The sequence below is a fragment of the Myxine glutinosa genome, chromosome 1, assembly GCF_964187855.1.
Source record: "Myxine glutinosa chromosome 1, kmMyxGlut1.1, whole genome shotgun sequence".
In the NCBI taxonomy this organism is placed as follows: Eukaryota; Metazoa; Chordata; class Myxini; order Myxiniformes; family Myxinidae; genus Myxine; species Myxine glutinosa.
The window spans coordinates 395,412-406,627 of record NC_136261.1 but is presented as its reverse complement, the minus strand read 5'-3'; the positions used below and the strand labels follow the sequence as shown (position 1 = coordinate 406,627).

The 11,216-nt window shown below is 55.7% G+C and overlaps 1 pseudogene; it reads left to right on the top strand.

Annotated features, from left to right (window-relative positions):
- The first annotated feature begins 6,635 nt into the window (after nt 1-6,635).
- On the top strand, nt 6,636-8,251 carry LOC144889977 (28S ribosomal RNA; annotated as a pseudogene).
- Nucleotides 8,252-11,216: the final 2,965 nt, after the last annotated feature.

Here is an 11,216-nt window from a genome sequence, read left to right as displayed (position 1 = left end):
TGCCTCTTTTCTCTTGCCTCTGGAACAAACTCCCCCACTCCCTTCAATCTCACTCCTCCCTCCAGGTCTTTAAAACAGCTGTTCACCACCATCTCTTATCTTCCCGCATCCAAAACCTTGATCTTTTCTACCCCCACTAATTTCACCCCAAATCCTCTTTTTTGAAAGACCAACTTATTTCCTGGAAGTCCTTGGTGTCCTTGTGTTTATACTTCTCTCACCCCCGCACCCCTCCCCCCTTCCCACGCCGCCTCCCCCCAAGCCCTCTCCCTCCCACACATTCCCGATGTCCCTCACAAATGTTGTTTTTATGCTTCCCCTTCTGTCCCCATCTTGTCTACCGCTCCCCTTTTTTATATACTTTGGTTCTTTGTCTGTTTGATTTGTTTGTGTGATAGGTGTTAGCTCTTTCACGAGCCTCGATTATGTATACCAAAAAATAAATAAAAAACTTAACAGGCAGTGCCACTGGCAGGCTTCCATATGAGCAATGGTAGGGCCCTTGGAATTGATCAGGAATTAAGGGCTGTGGTTCTTCCGGCGGATCCCGTTGGGTCTCTAGTGGTGAGCGGTACGTCAAGAACGAGTGTGACCCTGTTGCGACAAGTGCGTGACGAATGCCTGGAGGTACAGACGAGGAGGGACAGAAGGGCCATCAGCAAACAGGCTCGAAGGGCAGCGGGGTATTCCAACGGGGAACGGAGACAGGTAGGCAACATCCCACGGGTAGCGCTCGCGGGCCAGGGCCGAAGGACGGTAATCAAGTTAAAAAGGTACAGACGACTCGATGTGCTGTGCAGGAAGAACAGCGGGAAATTTGTGGCTGCAGTCTTGGACGGTAGTTCGTCCACAAAATGAAACATAAATAAGGCAATGGGAGCTGCAGGATATGTTCATCACGTTAGAGGGCTTTCAGTCGGCACAGGGACCGCAGGGGGAACGACAGGCCCTAGACCTAGCTGGACTGCAGGTAGAAGTGCGTCAAGAGGAAATTAATGAGGAGCTGGCACAGCTCAAAGTAGACAGCGCCGGGTCGACGGGGTAAAGCCAAGAGCGCTCGTGGACGTAGAACATCGACGTAAGCTACTCAAACCACGATTCGACAGCTGGACCAGAGATGGAGTGTGACACCCCCATGAGCGAAAAAATGTCGGTTGATATTAATTCCCAAAACGAATGATCCCGACCAACTAAAACACCTGACCAACTGGAGGCCCTCGACCATCGGCTCCACAATCGCGCAGGACGTTTAGCCAAATCTTCGCGAACAGGTTAGGTCGGGCTTGCCCGATTAATCCACGCCAGTGAGGGTTTCTACAGGCGCCGGGGAGCAGTGAAAACATCGCCACATTCGCCAACATTATGCGGGAAGCAAAGATGAAGAGAAAAACGTTGGCAGTTGTGATGCTTGACTTCGCGAAAGCGTTCGACACCCTTTCACACAGAACGTCGCCACTGCACGACTCTCGAAAGGTATCACAGCTGGAACTACAAAACTCATCGCCAGTACGTTTGTCGGGACCACCACATCGTTTGATAATAACAGGGTTAAAACTAGACTCGGCGACAAAGGGGGGGGGGGGGGGGGTCAAACAGGGACATCCATTATCACCGCCGCTTTTTGACTGGGCGATCGACCACTTCATCACCAAGCTGGAAAGGACTGGAGTGCCGTACATGTTCAGGATAAGGGCAACAGGCAACATGGAATTTAGGCAGGGGCTAGATGAATGCGCAAGCAGCACCAATAAGATTAAGTTCTATGCAAGACGCAAATGGACGTCGCAGAAGAAGAAAGAGTTAATGGGGGATGGGGGCAGACGGCGGAGCGACACTGTCACATGAACGAATGGACGTGTATGGTAAGGTATGGCTGACCTGTCTGCCGTTTGTGGACGACCTTACCCTGGTGAGTGGCTGTTGACAGGCCATGCAACACAATTTGGACCTCGGCAAGTTGTTTTACGACAACACCAGCCTACACCTCAATCTAGCAAAGACTAAAGGGTTCCACATGTATATGATCGTGACAGTGACAATTGGACCGGGGAGGGTGCATTTAATCATACAAGTGATTGGCATGCTGCTCCCCGGACAGCAAACAATGTACCGAGACACCACGATCAGCCCGGCTGCAATTTTCTGCCAAGAGGAGGTGCTTTGGACCCTGAACATTTGGCTGAACAACATCAGGGATGCTGCGGTGAGAGCAACGACAAGTGCTCATTTAATTAAAAAAAAAACATGTCCTGACCAGGCTCCTCCACCAGCGAGTGAATAGCGACACACCCAAAAGGCAGCGAGTCACGATTGATAGCCTAATTAGGATGGCGATGAAGCGCGTGCTTCATCTGCCACACATGGCACCATATGGATTAATCTACTCGGCTGTACGGGATGGTGGAATGGGATTGTTAAATTTAGCACACGCCATCCCACGGATGAGGGCGACTGAGGACTAGTCTTTGGCCCACTGCAAGGATGGGGTGATCCAAGCAATTACGATCGGGGCCCCCGCCGGTGCCACCTTGCCAAGCCGCTTCACCCAATTGGGACTGAAGGTGAAGGAATCCAGGGCAATTCGACTAACCGGTGGCGCGGAATGTTCAGGAAATGCTGGTATTCCCAGCAGGTCCACGGCCTTGGTGCTGCCACGTTCCACGATGACCCAATCTTCAACACATGGTTACACAACCTGAGAATGGGTCGGGTTCGACACGACAGCAGCATTGCAGTTAAGGTCGAACACCTACCCTGTCAGAACAGCGCTGGCCAGGGAACGGCCTGACTCGAAAAGATCTGCAGGTGATGCCACGAGGAACCAGAAACATTGGCCCACGTCCTGTCTGTCTGCCCGGATACCAAGACCAACATAATACGTAGGCATCACAGAGTCTGTGAGATGCCAGCCAATGTAGTCTAGGGATGTGGATGGCAGTGTCTGAGGGAACAAACAATTTGAGGGGAACAGGGAGCAGTCTACAGACCGGACATGACATGATATGTAGCAAGCAAGGACATCTGACAAAAGTGAGACATAACCATCGTCTTTGGAAGAGACCCCAAGACACTTGGACTTGCGTACAAGGCCAAAGTTGGGAAATACAGTCTTGAAAGACCTCTGAGCTCAGAAGCTGGGATTAGGAACACAACCAGAGCGCATCGGGAGCAACCCGGATGGGGAGGGTGGGGGTGGGGGTAGGGTAGAAAGGGGAGGGGGAGGAAGGGGGGACAGGAAGGTGGGGGGTGGGGTGAGCAGAGCTTGGTGAGCCAGGTATTTCGCAAACAGAACCAGAAAGGGAGGAAGCAGAGATGGCAATAGGATTAGGTGTCGGTCCGGCAGCAGACAGACCAACATTTATGGGTTCCCCATTGGCGCCAGGGGTAAATGGCACCCCGACAACACGTTGCTTCAACAGCGCTTAGGAATTGGCATGGAACACGCGAAGAAAACGGCCATTAGATTCTCCAGAGCCACCCTGCTCATGTCTCCAGACATGTTAGCTGTATTCACTAGAGGAGAGACCCCAACATACCACGAGGAGGATACACCATGGACCCAAGGAGCAACAAGGTCGTGGCAGTGGGAGGGGCGCAAGGCACGGTACATGCTGGACAGAGGAGCAGACTGCCACGCTGATCAGATGGGCAGAGGTGTACAGGGGTCTCCCAGAGATGAATAAAATGATCACAAGGAAGCTTTCTGGAAAGACGATCAAACAGATGAGGGAAAACTGCATGATCTAAAGTTGAGTGAGGATAGAGAAAACCTGAGGATGCCAAGGGCAGCATTAACTCCTTTTTGGTAAAGGCTCAATGAGGAGGCGTGTTGAGCTGAGGTTGCCAGGCAACAGGTTGTCGTGCCCTCGGCACAAGCGTATGGCCCTGTCCACTTTGATGGAAGCGTAACGTCGGTCAGGAGAATGGAGCTTTTGGAGGAATTGATGAGGAATTGCGAGACGAGGGGAAGAGCAACACCGGGAAGGGGAAGGGGAGGGGAAAGGGAAGGCGGTAGCAGACAAGGGATACCTAGACAGGGTCAGGCAAAAAGATAGGTGGGATGGCCTTGGGTTTAATCGGGGTGGGACCAGAAGGGAAAGAATTAGGGCAGGGCGGCGGGAACCGAGAGCTCGGCAGCGTGCAGCACTGTTCATCAGGAGGTTGGCCGAGTTAGCGAAAAATAACAGGAAGAGGCTCGCAGGTGAGCTTCTGGATGGTACAGTGGCAGTTGAATGTGAGATCCCCAATGAGATTGTGTATGGGCACTTTAAAACCAAGTGGGAGCAGGAGGGCAAATTTTTGACACTAGGTTTTGGAATCACGGGGGGGGGGGGGGGGGGGAGTTGATACAGATCGGTTGGAGGGGGAAATCTCAGAGATTCCGACTCTTTAATTAAAACAGAGCATCGTGATGGCCGGTGAAAGAGTGTGACATTCAGAGCACTGGGAAGAAATCACATCGCGTTCAAAGTGAAGAGATTCACAGAAGATCGTGTGAACAGCGGGAGCAACTATGACTCTCTTCATCTCTGTCTTGGAGAAAGGAGTGCGGCTAGCGATACTGTGGTATAGTGGATCGTCAGTACTGACTTGGGATAAAGATAAGTGGCATAAAGGCGCCGCCTCCACATGGCGAGAGTCGGGGCAGGTCCTTCAGGGGCTGTGTCAAGTAGCGGCTGGGTATTGAGAGGGTCTGGGGAAGCACCCCCCTTTTCCTTCTCATTTATCCTCCAAATTTCGCAAGAAAAATATGGCGGAAAGTTCGGGTGCTGCCTTTGCAGCTACCCCGGAGGGTATTGCACCAGCGCCAGGCGGGGATTGGAGGTGCACGGTTTTACGTGTGGGGACTGTGGAAGGGAATTTGGGACGAAGATTGTGCTTGGAGTGCACTCTCGTGCTAAACACCCTCGGGAGTTCCACGAGCGGCATCTTCCCGCAAGGGAGAAAATGCGGTGGGACCCCAAAGAAGAACACATGATGGCTCTCGAGGAGATCCGGCTCGTCCAGGAGGGATGCAAGTTTATCAACTTCGGACTGGTTGAGAAGGTCCCTGGCGATCCCTCAAGGCCAAAGAAAAGCGGAGGGCGAAGGCCGACAGGGAGCTCGTTCAGCGACTCCTTGTGGAGTCTCAACAACAACCGCGCCCTCGGCCGAGATGTGCACGTCCACCACGTGGCCGTAGGTCAGTGGAGGGGAGGGCGGACTTTCCTCCGGGGGCCGGACCTGGCGACTTGTCGGCGTGCATTCTCCACAACCTAGGCCTTACTTTTGCGGACCTCCGGCCGATCACGGTCAAGGTGGTGGAGAGCACCATGAAGTCGTTCCGTGCCTTCAAACAGTCCTCATTTCGTTGCGTCCTAGTTTTCGTTGCGTCGGGTGGGCGGGTGCCCTTTGGGTGCTGCACTGTCCTAGTTTTGCTTTTGAAATTGGTGGGACAACATTATGATTTTGAGATTGATTAAAATTTCTTTATCCATTTTGCCGCTTTTCATTTTGTCCCGATCCCGAAAGATGTTTTCAGGGATGCGGTGCCCCGGAGGAACCAGGGAGCCTCGTGAGCCGCCTGCCCGAGATATTTTTCTTTCTCGGAGGGGCTTATTTGATTCGGGTTATTGGTTAAGGTTATTTTTGTCATTCTCGGGACTATTTTGTTGTGCCCCGGATCCCTTAACAAATGATGGGTGTGCGGTCTCATGGGGAGACAAGGGCCGACGACCTGCCCACGGTGGGCGCTGATGGATTGTGGAGTCCACACATTAAACGGAAAAAGTAGTTGAAGCGAAATGAAAGCTCCTTCGCCGAACGGTAGATTGCACAATTGTACATTTTAATATACAATTTATTCACTCCACCAACCTGCTTCTATGTCGTACGAGGTTAACTCTATCTAGCAAATAAAATTACATTACCCTCCTCAAATATTTCGGGTGACAGCCCCGTTTCAGTAGGTATTCAGAATTATTTAATTATTTCCCTCAACCAACTCTTTCCTTAAGTTACCTTGCAAGATAACTACAGGGCTGTGAGTTATCAATGGGTCATCAAATTATTCAAGGGATGCCCCCCCCCCTCACTCTATAATTAAGGCCCACATAACTCCACAACAGCTCTCCCCCTCTCTGAGGAGGGAGGGTTAATTTACACAACCACAAAAAAAGCAAAAAACATGCACGTGCTCGTGCGTGCGGCGCGCGTGCTCGTCGGTGGACCTCGAATGAGAGCGAGCCCGACCTCGTGACGTGTGTCCGCGTGCGCTCGGCACGTGACACCGAGGACGACGATGAGAGCCCGCGAGACACACCGCGATCGCGGGTCCTTTGGGGGTCGTGTGTCGCGCGTCCGGGGCACCCCGCTCCCAGCCGTCGACTGGCGCAAACTGTCCTCAGTGCGTCGTCGACCGTGGTGCGGTGCCGGAGCAGTGCGCGTCTCCGGCAGGGGCCGTTTCCATGTCCGCACGGCCGGCGTGTCGCGGGCTTCGGGGCTCTCGGCTCTCGGGCCGTCTGTCCCCGGCGTTCCGCCCGCGTGCGCACGTTTTGCCCGTCGTGCGCGCCGCGTCATGCGTTGGCGGTGAGGTCCCCGGCGCTCGGGGTCTGCGGCGAGGGTCGGAATCCCACCCGACCAGTCTTGAAACACGGACCAAGGAGTCTAACACGTGTGCGAGTCGAAGGGCTCGATCGAAACCCCGGAGGCGCAATGAAAGTGTGTGGTGCGTGCGCGGCCGGGTCCAGGCGTCCCGTTGTCGCGGGCTACGTTTCGTGCGGTGCGGGCGTGCCGCTCGGTGGCCGGTGCTTTCCGGGTTCTCCCGGGGGGCCCGCGTCGTCCGTGTCGGCGCGCTTTCGCGCCGCGCGCGGCCGAACCCACGCCGGCAGGGGCGTCCCTCGCGCCCGCGCTCGTTCCACCGTGGGGCGGGATCCTCGCCGCCGTGGCAGGGGCGAGGCGCACCGCCGGCCCGTCCTACGCTCTCCGTCCGGCGCGAGCCGGCGGAGGCGGACGGAGCCACAGCGTACTTGTTGGTACCCGAAAGATGGTGAGCTACGCCCAGGCAGGACGAAGCCAGGGGAAACCCTGGTGGAGGCCCGCAGCGGTTCTGAAGTGCAAATCGATCGTACGACCCGGGCGTAGGGGCGAAAGACCAATCGAACCATCTAGTAGCTGGTTCTCTCCGAAGTTTCCCTCAGGATAGCTGGAGCTCTCGCTGGATGCGCAGTTTTATCCGGTAAAGCGACTGACGAGAGGCATTGGGGCCGAAACGGCTTCAACCTATTCTCAAACTTTGAATGGGTAAGACGCCCGGCTCGCGTCTTCGGAGCCAGGCGCGTGCGTTCGCCGTCTCCGGGCGGCGGGCGCGCGAGCGAAGAATGCGAGCTGCCCAGTGGGCCACTTTTGGTAAGCAGAACGGGCGCTGCAGGATGAACCGAACGCCGGGGTTAAGGCGCCGAACGCGAACGCTCATCGGAGCCCTGGCAAAAGGTGTTGGTTGGTCGAGACAGCAGGGTGGTGGCCATGGAAGTCGGAATCCGCTAAGGAGTGTGTAACGACTCACCTGCCGAATCAACTGGCCCTGAAAATGGATGGCGCTCGAGCGTCGGGCCTATACCCGGCCGTCGCAGGCGATGTAACCATTGGCGCGCAGTGACTTTGCTTTTGCTTTGCTGCGCTGCGCGCCGTCCGTGCCGCGACGAGTAGGAGGGCCGCCGCAGTGGCGCTGAAGCCTTGGGCGCGGGCCCGGGTGGAGCCGCCGCGGGTGCAGATCTTGGTGGTAGTAGCAAATATTCAAACGAGAGACTTTGAAGGCCGAGGTGGAGAAGGGTCCCATGTGAACAGCGCTTGGACATGGGTGAGTCGGTCCTAAGTGACGGGCGAAGGCCTTACGGACGATGTTGGGCGATGGGCTCCCATCTGCCCCAGTGTGAGCGAAAGGGAATCGGGCTCAGACCCCCGAACCCAGAGTGCGGAGAAAGGTCGGGGGACGGCTCGCGCTTACCGCGGCCTCCCAACGTTGCGGTAAAGCAAAGCGCGCCTGGAGACGGCGGCGGGGGTGCCGGGAAGAGTTTTCTTTTCTTCGTGAAGGGACGCGTGCCCTGGAATGGGTTTTACCCGAGATAGGGGCCCGCGCCCTGCAGACCGTCGCGGCTCCTGCGGCGTCCGGCGGGCCCTCGCCGCCCCTTGAAAATCCAAGTGCGATGACTGAATCTCGCTCTAGGCCATACCCATATCCGCAGCAGGTCTCCAAAGTGAACAGCCTCTGGTGCGATGGAACAATATGGGAAGGGAAGTCGGCAAGCCGGAACCGTAACTTCGGGACAAGGATTGGCTCTGAGGGCTGGGTCGGTCGAGCCGGGGCGCGAAGCGGTGTATGGGAACGCGCTCACGGTCGGGGCGAGCCTCCGTTTCCCGGGCCCGCGGGGCTCCCGGCCCGTCGTCCGGTCCGCCGGCGTCTTGCGACGTGGCGTCGGGTTCTACCGCCGGCACGGGCGGTGCGTTCGGGGCCCGGTCCGGTGCCGTGTCCGGGGAAGTCCCTCCCATCATGGCCCTTGTCGAGCGCACCGCGTGGCGCACCGGCCCCTGCGTTCATCGTCGTCGGTCGCGCGTCCCCGCCGGCTCCCACGAGCCTCCCCATCCCGTCGTCCTCCGTGGAAAACCGTGGTCGCGGCGGGGCGATGGTTCTTGGTGCTGTCGGCGGTTGCGGCGCGACGCTCGGACCGTCACCGTGCGCGTCTCGTCGGGGGTCTAACGTGCGCCTCGGGTGGCGGCGGGAAACTCTCCGGTGCCGGTTTCCGGGTCCCCGGCCCCGTCCTTTGGGCCTGTGCCCTCTCGCGGCGCGTCGGCGTCGGGCGTCCTGGGCCGGATCGGCCCGGCTACGGTCCCGGAGCGCGAGGTACTCTGTTGCAAACGTGAGCCATTGCCTCCCCGTGGAGCGCTCCGGCTGCGGCGCGCGCGCGGTCCGCCCGGACCCACCGCGTCCCGCGCTCCCTTCCGCTCGCGCGGGCATTCTCGCGCCGGCGCGTTGCATCGTGAACTCGTTGCTCGCGGCGGTTCCCCGCTCGTGCGTGCGGTTGATGGGCAAAGGTGCGATGGTGCGAGGCTCAGGTGCGCGCGTGCGCCTCGGCCGGCGACCGACAGTCGCCTGAGAACCTGAGGTGCGGACAAGGGGATTCTGACTGTTTAATTAAAACAGAGCATCACGATGGCCGGTGAGCGAGTGTAGACGCGGTGATTTCTGCCCAGTGCTCTGAATGTCAAAGTGAAGAGATTCACAGAAGGGTGGGTGAACGGCGGGAGTAACTATGACTCTCTCTTAGTCGTCATGCAAGTTGCGCTGCCATAGTCTGCAGGTCGTTGAAGTCCGATTTGTATTGCGATAAGTGGCCCAAAGCCGCCGCCTCCATGTGGCGAGAGTCGGAGCAGTAGAGAAAGCTGCTGTACCAAGTAGCGGCTGGGTCCGAGAGGGATCTGGGGAAGCACCCCCCTTTTCCCTCTATTTTGCCCTCTTAAATTCGGGAGAATTATGAGTAGGGAGTTTGAGGGTGCTGCCACTGCAGTTACCCCAGAGGGCAATGCACCAGAGCCAGAAGGGGCTCGGGGCGTGTGGTGCATACATGTCAGGACTGTGGAAGAGAATTTGGAAGGAAAATTGGGCTCGGCATTCACGCTCGCGCCAAGCACCCTCAGGAGTTCCACCAACGCAACCTTCCTGTTAGGGGGAAGCCGCGGTGGGACCCTGAGGAGGAACACATGATGGCGCTCGAGGAAGTCAGGCTAGTCAATGGTGGGTGTCGGTTCATCAACCAGGGGCTAGCCGAGAAGATCCCTGGGCGCTCCCTCGAGGCCATCAAAGGGAAACGGAGGTCGACGGCCTACAAGGAGTTGGTTCTATGACTCCTTGCAGAGCCTAACCAAGCACCACGACTTCGGCTGAGACGTGAGCGTCCACCAGCTATCCCTCGACCAGCTGAAGGAACGGGTCGCTTACCTGAGGCCGAGCCGGCCTCTGAGGAGTCACCCGGCCCTGAGGCCGAAACGTTGAGTCTGGCGGAGTGTGCGCGTTGGAGAGGACAGATGTGGGTCTTCCTGCGGGGGTTGCCCCCGGGGGGCCGTGAGTGGAACGAGCTTTGCTTCGACCATCTCATTGGTCGTCTGGGGTCGATCTCTGGAGGGGACCTCGCTGCGGAACTTGAGGCCTGTACCCAGGGCATTGTCTCTGGATTGCCTGCTGAGAGCATTGGACATCGTGGTGGCATCCCCAGGGGTGGCCCCACTGATCTGTATATACTACTGGATAGCGGGTCGGGCTCTTGAGTTGAAGTCAGCGCCCGGCCACTGGACGCCATGTTGCCACTCGCATAAATTTTTCGTCAACACACTCCGCTAACGTATTATGAAATGCCGGCTTGTGCTGCTATTAATTGCACAAAGAGACAAATACGAGGATGTGGAAAGACATTTCATCTGTAAGTACTGAAAATTAACATTTATTTGAGAGTGTTTTATTTAAAAAACGTTGAATTTGAATGTTAAATTATGATGTTTGCACAACCGCGATCTGGATTCAAGTTTCAACTACTGAACTTCAGAACTAGTTTGACTCGACCGCAGAGTGCGCAAAGTCACTGAGCCGGGACATATTTCATCAATATGCGGTCCCTCAGGGCTAAGTTTGACCCAAAGTCTTTATCTATATAGTTATCGAGGACGAGTATAAATAGCATGGTCCCGTCTAATAATGTGTACCCTGGATGATTCAAAGTTGCAAAACTCAATGCAGTTAAACTTTGAAACAAATAACTGATTCTGTATAAGTACATGGTAATTGAGTGTTTATATGGCTAGTATGTTGAGCCTTACATATTGAATATGTTGTAAATTGTTGCTTCGAGTTGTACTTTCATGACGATCGGCTAATTTATTGAAAATATTTTTTTCAGATTTCCATTCAGTCGTCCAGATGTTCTCCAGAAATGGGTTGTGAATGTGAAACGTGACAAATGGAAACCTTCAAAGAAGTCTGTCCTTTGCTCAGACCACTTTGATGACATGTTTTGACAGGACAGGTCAGACCACAAGACTCAGAGAAAATTCCCTGCCAACCATATTTGATTTTCCGACCCACCTGCAGAAGGTACATAGTACAAGAGTTTCATGTTATGGTGGAGTAACTGAGATATAAATAGTGTCATGTTGTAGCTGTCACTGCCAGCAGTGATTTTCACACTTGT